The sequence below is a fragment of the Trachypithecus francoisi genome, unplaced genomic scaffold, assembly GCF_009764315.1.
Source record: "Trachypithecus francoisi isolate TF-2019V2 unplaced genomic scaffold, Tfra_2.0 Lachesis_group13, whole genome shotgun sequence".
Classification (NCBI taxonomy): domain Eukaryota; kingdom Metazoa; phylum Chordata; class Mammalia; order Primates; family Cercopithecidae; genus Trachypithecus; species Trachypithecus francoisi.
In genome coordinates this window covers 22746215-22762983 of record NW_022681458.1, presented here as the reverse complement: position 1 = coordinate 22762983, position 16769 = coordinate 22746215, and the positions used below count along the sequence as shown (strand labels likewise).

Here is a 16769-nt window from a genome sequence, read left to right as displayed (position 1 = left end):
GTGGCTGTACATGGCCACAGCACAGCAATCAATCGGACTTCAAGGACACGGCCTTGGCACTAGTGTGTCTTTAATGCCTTTGGAAAGAAAGACCCGGGATCCAGATTCATACTTTAAGTTGGGCAGGTGTCTCTAGTTAAGCTTTAACAACATCGTTTTGTTTTCATTGTATTTATCTTTGGGGTCAATATTTATTTTTGACAAGTGACACTGGTTTTCAGTTCATAAAAATGATTAAAGGGACGGGCATGGTGGCTTATGCCTGTAATCCCAGCACTTTTGGAGGCCGAGGCAGGCAAATCACGAGGTCAGGAGATTGAGACCATCCTGGCCAACATGGTAAAACCCCATCTCTACTAAAAATACAAAAATTAGCCAGGCAGGGTGGTGTGCGCCTGTAGTCCCAACTACTCAGGAGGCTGAGGCAAGAGAATCGCTTGAATTTGGGAGGCAGAGGCTGCAGTGAGCTGAGATTGTGCCAGTGCACTCCAGCCTGGGCAACAGAATGCTGTCTCAGAATAAGATTCTCCTATTTCACTTGGCTATAGCAAAGCTCCTGAAGGTAGCCTTGGAATGGCTGACGACCAGGAAGCACTGGCTCAGCTCCACACTTCCTTGGGGCCAGCCAAAGGCACAGAGTTCCCACCCTGGCCACAGTTCAGCCTCCCCGCTTAGGTGCCCTTCACCCCAGGCCAATGACCTTGGCACTGGGCCCAGCTGTCTTGGATCGGGGCTGCACGTGAACTGGGGTTGGAGCCATGGACTGTGTCTTCACCTTCCTGAAGAAGATGGTTCTGTGTGCTCTGATGTGTTTGAGTCACTGCTATATTGGGCAGACAAACCACAGGGCCAGGCCCTGGAGTATGCAGGTCACTCTGGGTATGCCCAGCTTTGAGGGGCACCTGGTGATGGTTCTCTGGGGCTGGGGGCATCCTCCCACTGGGCCATCTGTACTGAATGATGGGCACATGCCTCTCCCAGAGTGGCACTGAGCAGTAACAACCAGACCACATGCTTCTTGCCAAATAGCAGGTGTCACTGGCCTTACAGACCTGGACTCCACTTCCAGCTCTGTCATTCAGTAGCCGAGTGACCTTGAGAAAGTCATTTCCCTGACCTCAGTTTCTTCACCTTCCAATGGAGAGGACAATGAGGCAGAACCTTTTAGGTGCAGGAGACAAATACTCAAAACAAAGTAGCTGAAACCAAAAGGAGAATTTACCTGCTCATGAAATTGAGAAGTGTGGGATGATGTCGTGGTGGCTTCAGGAATGGCTGAATCCAGGGACTCAATGGGAATATCTGTTCGGTTCTGCTTTCTTCAGGATTGGTATCATTCTCTGTCAGGCTTTCTCCCTGAAGTAGAAAGATGGTCTCTAGAAGTTCCAGCTTTCTAGGCTGCAACTTCCTCAAAACTAGTGGAGCCTCCAATAGTTCTAAGACTTGAGTTTCACTGATCCAGTTGGGGTCATGTGCCCAACCCTGAACCAGACCTAGGAGTTAGGGGAATGGGCTTCTCTGACTGGCCAGGCCAGGTCTCATTTGACCACACTCAGAAGGCCAGTGTCAGATCCAGCTGAACTATGGTGGACTGAAAGTGGGGAGGGGGAGGTCAGGCGTGGTGGCTCACACCTGTAATCCCAACACTTTGAGAGGCCAAGGCGGGCGGATCACTTTCAGGTCAAGAGTCTGAGACCAGTCTGGCCAATGTGGGGAAATCCCATCTCTACTAAAAATACAAAAATTAGCTGGGTGTGGTGGTGCGCACCTGTAGTCTCAGCTACTCGGGAAGCTGAGGCAGGAGAATCGCTTGAACCCAGGAGGCGGAGGTTGCAGTGAGCTGAGATGGCACCACTGAACACTCCAGCCTGGGTGACAGAGTGAGACCCTGTCTCAAAAAGAAAAAAAAAAAAGGGCCAGGCGTGGTGGCTCACACCGGTAATCCCAGCACTTTGGGAGGCCGAGGTGGGCAGATCACAAGGTCAGGAGTTTGAGACCAGCCTAGCCAACATGGTGAAACCCCATCTCTACTAAAAGTACAAAAATTAGCTGGGCATGGTGGCACGCGCCTGTAATCCCAGCTACTCAGGAGGCTGAGGCAAGAGAATTGCTCGAACCCAGGAGGCAGAGGTTGGAGTGAGCCAAGACCGTACCATTGCACTCCAGGCGAAACTCCATCTCAAAAAAAAAAAATTATGTGTCAGATTTCTGGCTCTATGATTAATTATAGAGAGGAAATGGAGGCAGACACATGACCTCAAAGGTGTTTGAATAATATGTAGTTTTAAAAATAACCAGCAAGCAGTTCATTTGTAAATTTTTTTTCCTGGATCCCAGACTAGCTCTCTTTGCTAGAAGGTGCAGAAAAGGAGAAAGAGGGGGATAACTGACCAGCCTTAGGTGGTCCAGGGAAGAAGTTGAAGAAACGAACGTGAAAACCCTGTGTGTGCATGAACATGTGTGTGTTGGGGGTCGGTTTTACTCCTCCAAAGCCCTGCCCATAGGTGGAGCCTTTGAAAAAAGTGGGAACCTAACACCAGTGGTCCATAAACACTAGGCTTGGGCCAAATGCTGGACAAGGCTGTAGAAACAGAACACTTGAAATTGGACTGATCAAGATACAAACAGGTTCTGCTCTAACTGGCTGTGTGTAAACACTGGACGGGTGACTCAGGATCACTGAGCCTCCTTGTAGAGAACTAAATGAGATGCACAGAGGTGTTAACAGCAGCCTCTCTTTTTACTGTTATCGATAAACTTAGGGTTAGTCTGCCAGGAGCAGTAGAATAAACAGATTAAGAACATTACTCTTGGCCAGGCACAGTGGCTCACACCTGTAATCCCAGCACTTTGGGAGGCCGAGGTGGGTGGATCACAAGGTCAAGAGATTGAGACCATCTTGGTCAACATGGTGAAACACCGTCTCTACTAAAAATTAGCTGGGCATGGTGGTGCATGCCTATAATCCCAGCTCCTCGGGAAGCTGAGGCAGGAGAATCGCTTGAACCAGGGAGTTGGAGGCTGCAGTGAGCTGAGATCACACCACTGCACTCCAGTATGGCAACAGAGTGAGACTTCATCTCAAAAAAAAGAACATGGACTCTGGAGGCAGCCCATCTGGTTTGAAGTCCACACTTGCCATGAATAACTCGGGCAAGTTACTTAACCGTTCTGTGCCTTGGTTTCTCATCTGTCAAATGGGGTGATACTACTGAGCTTATTAAAACTTATTGTGAGGATTTCAAAGCTTATTGTGAGGATTAATGAGTTACTACCTACAGAGCTCGACACAGAGCCAGCCCGCTCCGGGTTAGGAGTTGTTCAGCAGACACTGACCCAAGCGGCCAGGCACCTGTCTACCTCACAGGCTCAGAGAGGGCAACCTGCCCCGCGCCACACAGCGGGTATGTCATCCTGCTCCAGAGTGTTCCTACACTGGCCTAAAGCGCATTACAATGCTTTTTTACTTTTAGAGACGGGATCTCCCCCCGTCCAGGCTGGAGTGCAGTAACGCAATCACTGCTCACTGCAGCCTTGAACTCCTGGGCTCAAGAGATCCTTCCACTTCAGCCACTGAGTACCTGGGACTATAGGCACATGCCACCATGCCCAGATAATTTTTAAATTTTAATTTATGTATGTATGTATGTATTTATTGAGACTGAGTCTCACTCTGTCACCCAGGTTGGAGCACAGTGGCATGATCTCAGCTCACTGCAAAATCTGCCTCCTGAGTTCAAGCGATTCTCATGCCTCAGCCTCCCAAGTAGCTGGAATTACAGGCACCTGCTACTGCTCCTGGCTAATTTTTGTGTTTTTAGTGGAGATGGGGTTTCACCATATTGGCCAGGCTAGTCTCGAACTCCTGACCTCAAATGATCCACCCACCTCAGCCGCCCAAAGTGCTGAGATTACAGGTGTGAGGCATCGCACCCGGCCCAGATAATTTTTTTTAAATTTTCTGTAGAGACAAGGTCTTGCTGTGTGCTCAGGCTGGTCTCCAACTCCTGGGCTCAAAAGATCCTCTTGCCTCAGCCTCCCAAAGTGTTGTGATTACAGGCTTGAGCCACTGTGCCAGGCCAACACCATTTCTAAATAGATCTCTTGCCAAGAGTTAAAAAGCAGACAACAAACTGGCCATTAGTCCTGCAATCTACTTTGCCAAACTGTTTCACCCCTAGCCACTGGCAGAAGACAGCCAGCACCGAGAGGATGGAATTGGTGGCAGAGGGGTGTGCAAAGAGAGTTGAGAACATGAGTTCCCACGAGGTGGGGAGCCTTTGAGGACAGGCAGGCAGGAGCCTCATGCAGCTAGCGGGGCACCTAACCAAGGAGCAGTGAGGGTCTGGTATGGTGGTACAAGCATGTATTCTCAGATACTTGGGAGACAGGCGGGAGGATTGCTTCAGGCCAGGTGGTCAAGGCTACAGTGAGCTATGGTCGTGCCTCTGCATGTTTTACAAACAGCTTTATTGAGATATAATTCACATAACACAAAATTCACTCATTAAAATGTACAATTCAGGCTGGGCACGATGGCTCACGCCTGTAATCCCAGCACTTTGTAAGGCCGAGGCAGGTGGATCACAAGGTCATAAGTTCAAGACCAGCCTGACCAATATAGTGAAACCCTGTCTCTACCAAAAATACAAAAATTAGCTGGCCATGGTGGCACACGCCTATAGCCCCAGCTACTCAGAGGCTGAGGCAGGAGAATTGCCTGAACCCAGGAGGCAGAAGTTGCAGTGAGCCGAGATTGTATCACTGCACTCCAGCCCTCCAGCCAAGGCGACTGAGCGAGACTCCGTCTCAAAAAAAAAAAAAAGAGTTCAAGACTAGCTTGGCCAACATGGCAAAACCCCATCTCTACTAAAAATACAAAAATTAGCCAGGTATGATGGTGCATGCCTGTGATCCCAGCTACTTGGGAGGCTGAGGCAAGAGAGTCGTTGAACCTGGGAGGCAGAGGTTGCAATGAGCCGAGATTGTGCCACTGCACTCCAGCCTGGGCAAAAGAGCAAGACTCCGTCTCAAAAAAAGTACAATTCAGTGGTTTTTAGTATATACAGTTTTGTGACCATCACCACAATATAATTTTAGAACATTTCATCATCCCAAAAAGAAACCACATACCCATTTACTATCACTCCCTGCCTTCACCACTCTACCCTATACCAACGCTATGCATCCACTCATCTACTTGCTGTCTCTGTAGCTTAGCATATTTTGGACATTTCATATAATGAAGTCATACATTCTGTGGTCTTTTGTGACTGGCTTCCTTTGCTCAACATGTTTTTAAGGTTCATCCATGTTGGATACGTGTCAGTACCTCATTGTATAGCTGGATAATATTATTTTCTTTTTTTTTTTTTTTTTTTGTGAGACAGGTTCTCACTCTGTTACCCAGGAGGCTGGAGTGCAGTGGCTTGGCTCACTTCAACTTCCACCTTCGGACTGGAACAAATCTCCCACCTCAGCCTCCCAAGTCGCTGGCGTTACAGGTGCACACCACCACACCTAGCTAATTGTTGTATTTTTTGTAGAGATGGGTTTCATCATGTTCCCCAGGCTATTCTCGAATTTCTGGGCTCAAGAGATTTGCCTGCCTCAGCCTCTCAAATGCTGGGATTACAGGCATGAGCCACCGCCCCTAGCTACGATAATATTCCATAGTGTGAATATTCCACATTTAGTTTATCCATTTGACAGCTGTTGGACAATTGGGTTGTTTCCATTTTTTTGTCTATTACGAACAATGCTATGAACATTAATGCACAAGTTTTTGTGTAGACATATGTTTTCAATTCTTTTTTTTTATATATACTTTCAGTTCTGGGATACATGTGCAGAATGTGCAGGTTTATTACACAGGTATACACGTACCATGGTGGTTTGCTGCACCCATCAGCTCGTCGTCTACATTAGGTATTTCTGCTAATGCTATCCCTCCCCTAGTCCCTTTTTCAATTCTTTTGGGTATATACCTAGGAGTGGAATTGCTAAGACATAGTAACTCCATATTTAGATTTTTGTTTTTTGTTATGTTTTATTTTGCTTTTTTACTTAGGGGACTTTCCAGCAAAAACCAAAAACCCCACTAGACAAATCCTAAAAGAGTTGTAACACTACATTTAGCTTTTTGGGGAACTTCCAAACTGCTTTCCAAAGCAGCTATGAGTTTTCTTTTCTTTTCTTTTCTTTTTTTTGAGACAGAGTCTCACTCTGTCACCCAGGCTGGAGTGCAGTGGCTGGATTATAGCTCACTACAGCCTCAACCTCCCAGGCTCAAACAATCTTCTCATCTCAGCCACCCAAGTAAGTGAGACTACAGGCACGTGACACCACGCCCAGCTAATTATTTGATTTTTTTGTAGAGATGGAGTCTTACTTTGTATCCCAGGCTGGTCTTGAACTCTTGGGCTCAAGGAATCCTCCTGCCTCAGCCTCCTAAAGTGCTAGGATTACAGGCATGAGCCACCGTGCCTGGCCACATAAGTTTTCTTGATGCCACTGATGGTGGCTTATGTGTAGAGGAAAGGTTATTTAGAATTGACATTGGCTTTTAAAAATGAATATTCAATTTTTTTTCTCAATTCTTAATATACAAATTTTATTTTATTTTAACCGATTTTTTATTTTTTTACCTTTTTTTTTTAAGATGGAGTCTCACACTGTGGCCTGGGCTGGTGTGTACTGGCGTGATCTTGGCTCGCTGCAACCTCCGCCTCCCGGGCTCAAGTGATTCTCCTGCCTCAGCCTCCCAAGTAGCTAGGATTACAGGCGCCCGCCACCAGGCCTAGCTAATTTTTTGTATTTTTAGTACAGATAGGGTTTCACTAAGTTGGCCAGGGTGGTCTTGAACTCCTGACCTCGTGATCCACCTGCCTTGGCCTCCCAAAATGCTGGGGTTACAGTCGTGAGCCACCACGTCTGTCCTTTTTACCTTTCAAGTTCAGGGGTACATGTGCAGGATGTGCAGGTTTGTTACACAGGTAAATGTGTGTCATGGATGTTTGTTGTACAAATTATTTCATCACCAAGGTATTAAACCTACTACACATTAGTTATTTTTCCTGATCCTCTCCCTCCTCCCACCCTCCACCCTCCAATAGGCCCCAGTGTGTGTTCACCTCTATGTATCCATGTGTTCTCATTATTTAGCTCCCATATTTATTTATTTATTTATTTGAGACGGCGTCTCGCCTGTCGCCCAGGCTGGAGTGCAGTGGTGCAATCTCGGCGCACTGCAACTCCCATCTCCCAGGTTCACCCCATTCTCCTGCCTCAGCCTCCCAAGTAGCTGGGACTACAGGCGCCTGCCACCTCACCTGGCTAATTTTTTGTATCTTTAGTAGAGACGGGGTTTCACCGTGTTGACCAGGATGATCTTGATCTCCTGAGCTCGTGATCTGCCCACCTCGGCCTCCCAACGTGCTGGGATTACAGGCATGAGCCACTGTGCCTGGCCTTATCTCCCACTTATAAGTAGGAACATGCAGTATTTGGTTTTCCGTTCCTGCGTTAGTTTGCTGAGGATAATAGCCTCTGGCTCCACCCATGTCCCTGCAAAGAATATGATCTCATATTTTTATGGCTGCATAGTATTCCATGGTGTATATGTACCACATTTTCTTTATCCAGTCTATCATTGATGGGCATTTAGGTTGATTCCATGTCTTTGCTACTGTGAATAATGCTGTAATGAACATACACGTCCATGTATCTTTATATGTATTAGTCTGTTTTCACACTGCTATAAAGTCATACCTCAGACTGGGTAATTTATAAAGAAAAGAGGTTTAATTGACTCACAGTTCTGCATGGCTGGGGAGGCCTCAGCAAACTTGCAATCATGGTGGAAGAGAAGAGGTACATCTTACACAGCAGTAGGCAAGACAGAGTGAACAAAGCTAAGGGGGAAGAGCTCCTTATAAAACCATCAGATCTCGTGAGAACTCACTCACTATCATAAGAACAGGATGGGGAAAACGCCTCCATAATCCAATCACTTCCCAGCAGGTCTCTCCCTCAACACCTGGTGATTACAATTCAACCTGAAACTTGGGGCCAGGTGCAGTGGCTCACACCTATAATCCCAGCACTGTGGGAGGCCAAGGCGGGCAGATCACCTGAGGTCAGGAGTTCGAGACCAGCCTGGCCAATATGGAATTGCAATATGCAATTGCTTTTGGCGTATTCATCATGAAATATTTGCCCGTGCCTATGTCTGGAATAGTATTTCCTAGATTGTCTTCCAGGAATTTTATGGTTTTAGGTTTTACATTTAAGCCTTTAATCCATCTTGAGTTAATTTTTGTATATGGTGTAAGGAAGTGGTCTAGTTTAAATTTTCTGCATATGGCTAGCCAGTACTCCCAGCTTATTGAATAAGGAATTCTTTCCCCATTGCTTGTTTTTATCAGGTTTTGTCAAAGATCAGATAGTTATAAGTGTGCGGTCTTATTTCTGGGTTCTCTATTCTGTTCCATTTTTATGTGTCTGTTCTTTTTTATTATTATTAATGGTTTTAAGGAGCGGAATGTTTAACAGGCAAGAAGGGGCAAGAAGGAAGGGAGAAGAGAGAAGGAAGAAGCTCCCCTCTACAGAGACAGAGGGAGGAAGGCCCAAAGCCGAAAGAGGAGGTTCCCAAGTGTGGTGGATACCAGCCAGCTATATATTCAGAGGCTGGAGGAGGTGGTGTCTGATTTGTATAGGGCTCAGGGGATTGGATCCACCAGGCATGTCCTTCACGAAGCCTGCGAAAAAGCTGTCCCTCCCACCCTAGCCTTTTCAATATGCAGTCTGTAATCACGCCCGTAATCCCAGCACTTTTGGAGGCCGAGGTGGGCAGATCACGAGGTCAGGAGATCGAGACCATCCTGGCTAACACGGTTAAACCCCGTCTCTACTAAACAAACACAAAAAATTAGCCAGGTGCGACGGCAGGCGCCTGTGGTCCCAGCTACTCGGAGGCTGAGGCAGGAGAATGGCCTGAACCCAGAAGGCGGAGCTTGCAGTGAGCCAAGATTGCGCCACTGCACTCCGGCCTGGGTGACAGAGCGAGACTCCTTCTCCCCAAAAAATCCTAGCTGGCTTTGTGATAGTAAAACTTATATGCTTCCTTTTTGTCAGTAACTGTTATCCCGGTTATAAGGATAATAATTAATCAAAATACGACAGCAATGCAAACTGTCCAATATTTTAGTTAGAAAATGCTACTGTGTATAACACTATTGTAAATAGTAGAGTGAAGACAGCAATTCCCACAAGTGTGATGTGGCAGATAATTTCCATCTAAAATTTTACTTGCCAGCTGGGCGCGGTGGCTCAAGCTTGTAATCCCAGCACTTTGGGAGGCCAAGGCAAGCAGATCACCTAAGGTCAGGAGTTCAAGACCAGCCTGACCAACATGGAGAAACTCCGTCTCTACCAAAAATACAAAAACTTAATGGGGTATGGTGGCACATGCCTGTGATCGCAGCTACTCAGAAGGCTGAGGCTGGAGAATTGCTTGAACCTGGGGAGGCAGAGGTTGCAGTGAGCCGAGATTGTTCCATTGTCCTCCAGCCTGGGCAACAAGAGCAAAACTCTGTCTCAAAAAAAGAAAATTTTATTTGCCAAGATATAGAATTCCCCTTTGAAGGTCTATGAAGTTCCTTGGTTTTACTTTCCCAAGCAAAGAAACCTCCGGGTTATGAGCACCTTACTCACTTTCTTTACCTGGCAAAATCTGAAAGATAATTGCCCAGAGCTAGCATATTGATTCACCTTTTTACCTTACCCATCCCTTTTTTTTTTTTTTTTCCAAGCTGCGGAAGATCACCTCTTGATTCACAGGAATAAGCAGGGTGATTCTAAAATGTAGGCCAAAACCTTAAAAACAATTAATGAAACTAGGATTTAATGACAAACGTATGATAAGCTTTGGATCAAAATTTTTCTCTTCGGTCCTCATTTTTGGCAAGCACTAATTATGAATAAACTTTAGTCCTGTTAGAAATAAATTTTCAGGCCGGGCGCGGTGGCTCAAGCCTGTAATCCCAGCACTTTGGGAGGCCGAGACGGGCGGATCAGAGGTCAGGAGATCGAGACCATCCTGGCTAACATGGTGAAACCCCTTCTCTACTAAAAAATACAAAAAAAAAAAAACTAGCCGGGCGAGGTGGCGGGCGCCTGTAGTCCCAGCTACTTGGGAGGCTGAGGCAGGAGAATGGCGTAAACCTGGGAGGTGGAGCTTGCAGTGAGCTGAGATCCGGCCACTGCACTCCAGCCTGGGCGACAGAGCAAGACTCCGTCTCAAAAAAAAAAAAAAAAAAAAAAAAAAGAAAGAAATTTTCAGTGCTGCAAAAGAAAGAGCACTCAAGGGCAGGCTCAGTGGCTCACACCTGTAATCCCAGCAATTTGGGAGGCCAAGGTGGCCGGATCACGAGGTTAGGAGATCGAGGCCATCCTGGCTAACCCAGTGAAACCCCGTCTCTACTAAAAACACAAAAAATTAGCCAGGTGTGGTGGCAGGCACCTGTAGTCCCATCTACTTGGGAGGTTGAGGCAGGAGAATGGAGTGAACCAGGGAGGCGGAGTTTGCACTGAGCTGAGATCACGCCACTGCACTCCAGCCTGGGCAACAGAGCAAGACTCCATCTCAAAAATGAATAACAAAAAAAGAAATAGCACTGGAGCATAAATTTAATTTTCTCAGCAAAGCAGTTTTACTTCTATAGAAGGGTGTGTCTCACGGATGGAGCAATGGCAAGAGAAGACCTCAACAAGGGAGGGGAAGGGGTTCTTATCCTAACGCAGCTAGTCCCTACTGCTGTGTCTTTCCCCTATTGGCTAGGGTTGGACCACACAGTCTAAGCTAATTCCAATTGGCTATTTTAAAGAGAGTAGGGGTATGAGCCGGAGTGGCAGGATAGGTAGTTTGGCAGGAAGGATGGTTACAGAACAGGTGACTCAGGATGACTAAGAACAGAGCAGGTGGCCAAGGGTGACTAAGGTCATAGCAGGTGATAGAGGCTAGGAGGGGGTTGTTTACTATAACTAGGGGCAAGGAGATGTAAAGAATGAGAAACTTTAAAATGAAGAACAAAGAACAGTAGAGCTGAACATAATGATACGTTGGTTCTTTGAAGAGGATCTCAGAACTCGTTGTACTTAACAATTTACAGGCTAAAACCTTTGAAGAGGAATTTATTATATCCTACAATCTTATACTTGGCCTGATTATCTGCATAAAGTGCAGCAAGAATCGTTATTTTTACTTACATAGGACTTTTGGATTGGCTTTAATGAAACTCTGTTTCACAAGGAATTTCAGATAAGACTATTAAAGCCGGCCGGGCGCTGGTGGCTCAAGCCTGTAATCCCAGCACTTTGGGAGGCCGAGACGGGCGGATCACGAGGTCAGGAGATCAAGACCATCCTGGCTAACACGGTGAAACCCCGTCTCTACTAAAAAATACAAAAAACTAGTTGGGCGAGGTGGCGGGCGCCTGTAGTCCCAGCTACTCGGGAGGCTGAGGCAGGAGAATGGCATGAACCCGGGAGGCGGAGCTTGCAGTGAGCTGAGATCCGGCCACTGCACTCCAGCCCGGGCGACAGAGCGAGACTCCGTCTCAAAAAAAAAAAAAAAAAAAAAGACTATTAAAGCCAAGCCCAGCCATGGGTTTGCATCCTCTAACACCTGTGAGTTGGGTGATCCTCTCCTCTTGAGGTCCCAAGATAAACTCAGAGCTTCCAGACCTGTTAGAAAGTTATGTGTCTGTTCTTTTACCGGTACCATGCTGTTTGGTTACTGTGGCCCTGTAGTGTAGTTTGAAGTCAGGTAGCGTGATGCATGCAGCTTTATTCTTTTTGCTTAGGATTGCCTTAGCTATTTGGGCTCTTTTTTCATTCTGTGTGAATTTTAACAGTTTTTTCTAGTTCTGTGAAGAATGACAATTGTAGTTTAACGGCGATAGCACTGAATCTATAAATTGCTTTGACTAGCATGGCCATTTTACGATGTTGATTCTTCCTATCCATGAGCATGGAATGTTTTTCCATTTGTTTATGTCATCGCTGAGTTCTCTGCACACCGGTTTGTAGTTCTCCTTGCAGAGATCTTTCACTTCTCTCGTTAGCTCTATTCCTAGGTGGTTTATTCTTTTTGTGGCAATAGTGAATGGGAGTTCGTTCATGAATTGGCTCTCTGCTTGTCTGTTGTTGGTATATAGGAATGCTAGCAATTTTTGCACATTGATTTTGTATCTTGAGACTTTGCTGAAGTTGCTAATCAGCTTAAGAAGCTTTGGGGCTGAGATGATGGGGTTTTCTAGATATAGGATCATGTCATCTTCAAACAGGGATAGTTTGACTTCCTCTCTTCCTATTTGAAGGCCCTTTTTTTCTTTTTCTTGCCTGATTGCTCTGGCCAGAACTTCCAATACTATGTTGAATAGGAAAAATATAAATTTTAAAACATAAGTATTTTTAAAACTTTTAAGTTCAACTTACCAGTCATGTAATTCTCATCATAAATCTAGTGAATGTTAACATTTTTTAGAAACGGGGTCTGACTGTGTTGCCCAGGCACGGTGTCTGACTGTGTTGCCCAGGCTGGTCTTCAACTTCTGGCTTCAAATGATTGGCCTCCCAAAGTGCTGGGATTACAGGTGTAAGCCCCTGCACCCAGCCAAGGGGTCTTTAATTAATAATTGGTTGGTCTTTTTTCAAAATTAAAACTACTTTAGGGCCGGGCGTGGTGGCTCAAGCCTGTAATCCCAGCACTTTGGGAGGCCGAGACGGGCGGATCACGAGGTCAGGAGATTGAGACCATCCTGGCTAACATGGTGAAACCCCGTCTCTACGAAAAAATACAAAAAATTAGCCGGGCAAGGTGGCGGGCGCCTGTAGTCCCAGCTACTCGGGAGGCTGAGGCAGGAGAATGGCGTGAACCCGGGAGGCAGAGCTTGCAGTGAGCTGAGATCCGGCCACTGCACTCCAGCCCGCGCAACAGAGCAAGACTCCATCTCAAAAAAAAAAAAAAAACTACTTTAGGCAGCTTATACTGCAGTTGTTCATCCAATATATTTTATTTCTTTTTTTTAAAGTGATTGATTGATAAATCAGCCTCCTTAATACCCTTACTGCAAACTAATAAAAGTAAACATATAAATACAGTAAATCTTAATTTCTTTTTTTTTTTGAGAGGGAGTCTCACTCTGTCACCGAGGCTGGAGTGCAGTGGTGCAATTCTGCCTCACTGCAAGCTGCACCTCCAGGGTTCACGCCATTCTCCTGCCTCAGCCTCTCCAGTAGCTGAGACTACAGGTGCCCGCCACCACGCCTGGCTAATTTTTTGTATTTTTAGTAGAAACGGGGTTTCGGCCGGGCGCGGTGGCTCAAGCCTGTAATCCCAGCACTTTGGGAGGCCGAGACGGGCGGATCACGAGGTCAGGAGATCGAGACCATCCTGGCTAACATGGTGAAACCCCGTCTCTACTAAAAATACAAAAAAAAAAACTAGCCGGGCGAGGTGGCGGGCGCCTGTAGTCCCAGCTACTCGGGAGGCTGAGGCAGGAGAATGGCGTAAACCCGGGAGGCGGAGCTTGCAGTGAGCTGAGATCTGGCCACTGCACTCCAGTCCGGGCGACAGAGCGAGACTCTGCCTCAAAAAAAAAAAAAAAAAAAAAAGAAACGGGGTTTCACCATGTTAGCCAGGATGGTCTCGATCTCCCAGCCTTGTGATCTGCCCGCCTCAGCCTCCCAAAGTGCTGAGATTACAGGCATGAACCACCGCACCTGGCCTTATTTCATTATTTTTTTAATGTTCTGGTTCTACTTGCAATCTCAATAAGAAACTTTAAAATTCTAAATCAATTATTCAGTGACCCAATTTAAACTCAAATCTGCAGACGTATCTTTTAAGCACTCTAATATGCCAATTTTAAACATTTTAAGAACCCGAAATAACAGAGCTCTTTCCTTTCGCTGCTGCAGCCGCAGCCATAAGTACGCTCAGGCTTTAGAAGAGGTTCACTTCTAGTGTCCTCCGCTGTGGCAAGAAGAAGGTCTGGTTGGACCCCAATGAGACCAGTGAAATCGCCAATGCCAGCTCCCATCAGCAGATCCAAAAGCTAATCAAAGATGGGCTGATCATCCACAAGCCTGTGATGGTCCATTCCCCGGCTCCATGTCGGAAAAACACCTTGGCCCGCTGGAAGGGCAGGCACACGGGCATAGGTAAGCAGGAGGGTACAACCAACGTCCAAATGCCAGAGGTCACGTGGATAAGGAGAATGAGGATTCTGCTGGCTACTCAGAAGATACCGTGAATCTAAGATTGGTCACCACATGTATCACAGCCTGTACCTGAAGGTGAAGGGGAATGTGTTCAAACACAAGCGGATTCTCCTGGAACACATCCACAAGCTGAAGGCAGACAAGGCCTGCAAGAAGCTCCTGGCTGACCAGGCTGAGGCCCGCAGGTCTAAGACCAAGGAAGTGTGGGTGGAGGATTACCCAGGTGCTGAGGCAAGAGACTCAAGGCACAGACTGTTTCAGTATAATAAAGAAAATAGTTAGAATAAGAATAATCAGAATACAAATTAGATATAGAGATGATCACGGATAATTATCAATCATTATTATAAACATTATTAATCATTAGTTTTTAATATTACTCTTTGTTGCATTACTAATAAAACTTAGGAATAACCGACAGGTATAGGGTGAGGTGCTGAAGGGACATTGTGAGAAGTGACCTAGAAGGCAAGAGGTGAGCCCTCTGTCATGCCCACACAAGGTCCGCTTGAGGGCTCCTTGGTCATGCGGTAATGCCAGTGTCTGGGAAGACACCCATTACTTATCTGACCGCGAAAGGGAGTCTCCTTTCCCTGGAGGAGTCAGGGAACACTCTGCTCCACCAGCTTCTTGTGGGAGGCTGGATATGATCCAGGCCTGCCCGCATCATCCGGAGGCCTAAACCCCTCCCTGTGGTGCTTGTCCACTTTCATGTTCCTCCCATACTCCTGGTTCCTCTTTGAAGTTTGTAGTAGATAGCAGTAGAAGAAATAGTGAAAGTCTTAAAGTCTTTGATCTTTCTTTTCTTTTTTTTTTTTGAGACGGAGTCTTGCTCTGTGGCCCAGGCTAGAGTGCAGTGGTGCGATCGCGGCTCACTGCAAGCTCCGCCTCCCAGGTTCACGCCATTCTCCTGCCTCAGCCTTCCCAGTAGCGGACTACAGGTGCCGGCCACCACGCCCAGCTAATTTTTTTTTGTATTTTTAGTAGCAACGGAGTTTCACTGTGTTAGCCAGGATGGTCTTGATCTCCTGACCTTGTGATCCACTCACGTCGGCCTCCCAAAGTGATGGGATGGCGTGAGCCACCGCTCCCAGCCTGATCTTTCTTATAAGCGCATAGAAGAAAATGCTGACGTATTCTCTCTCTGCTTCGACTACCTAAGACGGAAGGGCACCCTGTCCTGTGATCACGTGACTTGTTTCACCTTATCAATCACTTAGAAGAGTCACCCTTCTTACCCTGCCCCCTTGTCTTGTATGCAATAAATATCAGCGCGCCCAGCTGTTCGGTGCCACTACCAGTCTCCAAGTCTTGATGGTAGTGGTCCCCCAGGCCCAGCTGTTTTCTCTTTATCTCTTTGTCTTGTGTCTTTATTTATTACAGTCTCTCATCTCCACACACGGGGAGAACACCCGCTAAGCCCTGTAGGTCTAGACCCTACAGGTGGATCACTTGAGGTCAGGAGTTCAAGACCAGGCTGGCCAACATGGTGAAACCCTGTCTCTACTAAAAATACAAAAATTAGCTAGGTGTGGTAGCGGGTGCCTATAGTCCCAGTTACTTGGGAGACTGAGGCAAGAGAATCACTAGAACCTGGCAGGAAGAGGTTGCAGCTGAGATCATGCCACTGCATTCTAGCCTAGGTGACAGAGTGAGACTCCATCTCAAAAATAATTAAAATAAAAACAAACAAACAAATAAATAAAAATACAAAAATTAGCCGGGCTTGGTGGCACACTCCTGTAGTTCCAGATACTCAGGAGGCTGAGGCAGGAGAATCACTTACTTTGGGTCATATCTTCGAAGGTCATTTTTTTTTTTTTTTTTTTTTGGAGACAGATTACAGGCATGTGCCACCACTCCCTGGTAATTTTTGTATTTTTAGTAGAGATGGGTTTCACCATGTCACCCAGGCTGGATCTCAAACTCCTGGCCTCAAGTGATCCACTCGCCTGGAACTCCTAAAGTGCTGGGATTGCAGGCATGAGCCACTTCGCCTGGCCTCTTCTAAGGTCATTCTAATGATCCATTTCTTCACTCTGCCTCTTAAGAATATCAAATGTGGGCCGGGCACGGTGGCTCACACCTGTAGTCCAGCACTCTGGGAGGCTGAGGCAGTCAGATCACAAGTTCAGGAATTCAAGATCAGCCTGGCCAATATGGTGAAACCTCGTCTCTACTCAAAGTACAAAAATTAGCTGGGTGTGGTGGCACGCACCTGTAGTTCCAGCTACTCGGGAGGCTGAGGCCTCAAGAAGAATTGCTTGAACCCGGGAGGCAGAGGTTGCAGTGAGCTGAGATTGCGCCACTGCACTCCAGCCTGGGTGACAGAGCGAGATTGCATCTCAAAAACAAAACCAAAAATATATCAAATGCTCCCTCTGCTGGACAACACCTCAAATTTGTGCTGAGCCTCAAACCTGCAACGTCGGTTCCCTCCAAATTCTAGGTGTAGTAAAGTGGGTTGATGGCCCTTTAAGAGG

The 16769-nt window shown here is 46.6% G+C and overlaps 1 non-coding gene and 1 pseudogene across 1 annotated transcript; one reads left to right on the top strand and one right to left on the bottom strand.

The window, feature by feature from the left end:
* Positions 1-758: 758 nt before the first annotated feature.
* On the top strand, positions 759-16754 carry LOC117094164 (annotated as a pseudogene).
* On the bottom strand, positions 6069-6131 carry LOC117095483. The gene has a single exon (XR_004442022.1). It is a non-coding gene; the product is annotated as a U7 small nuclear RNA (small nuclear RNA).
* Positions 16755-16769: the final 15 nt, after the last annotated feature.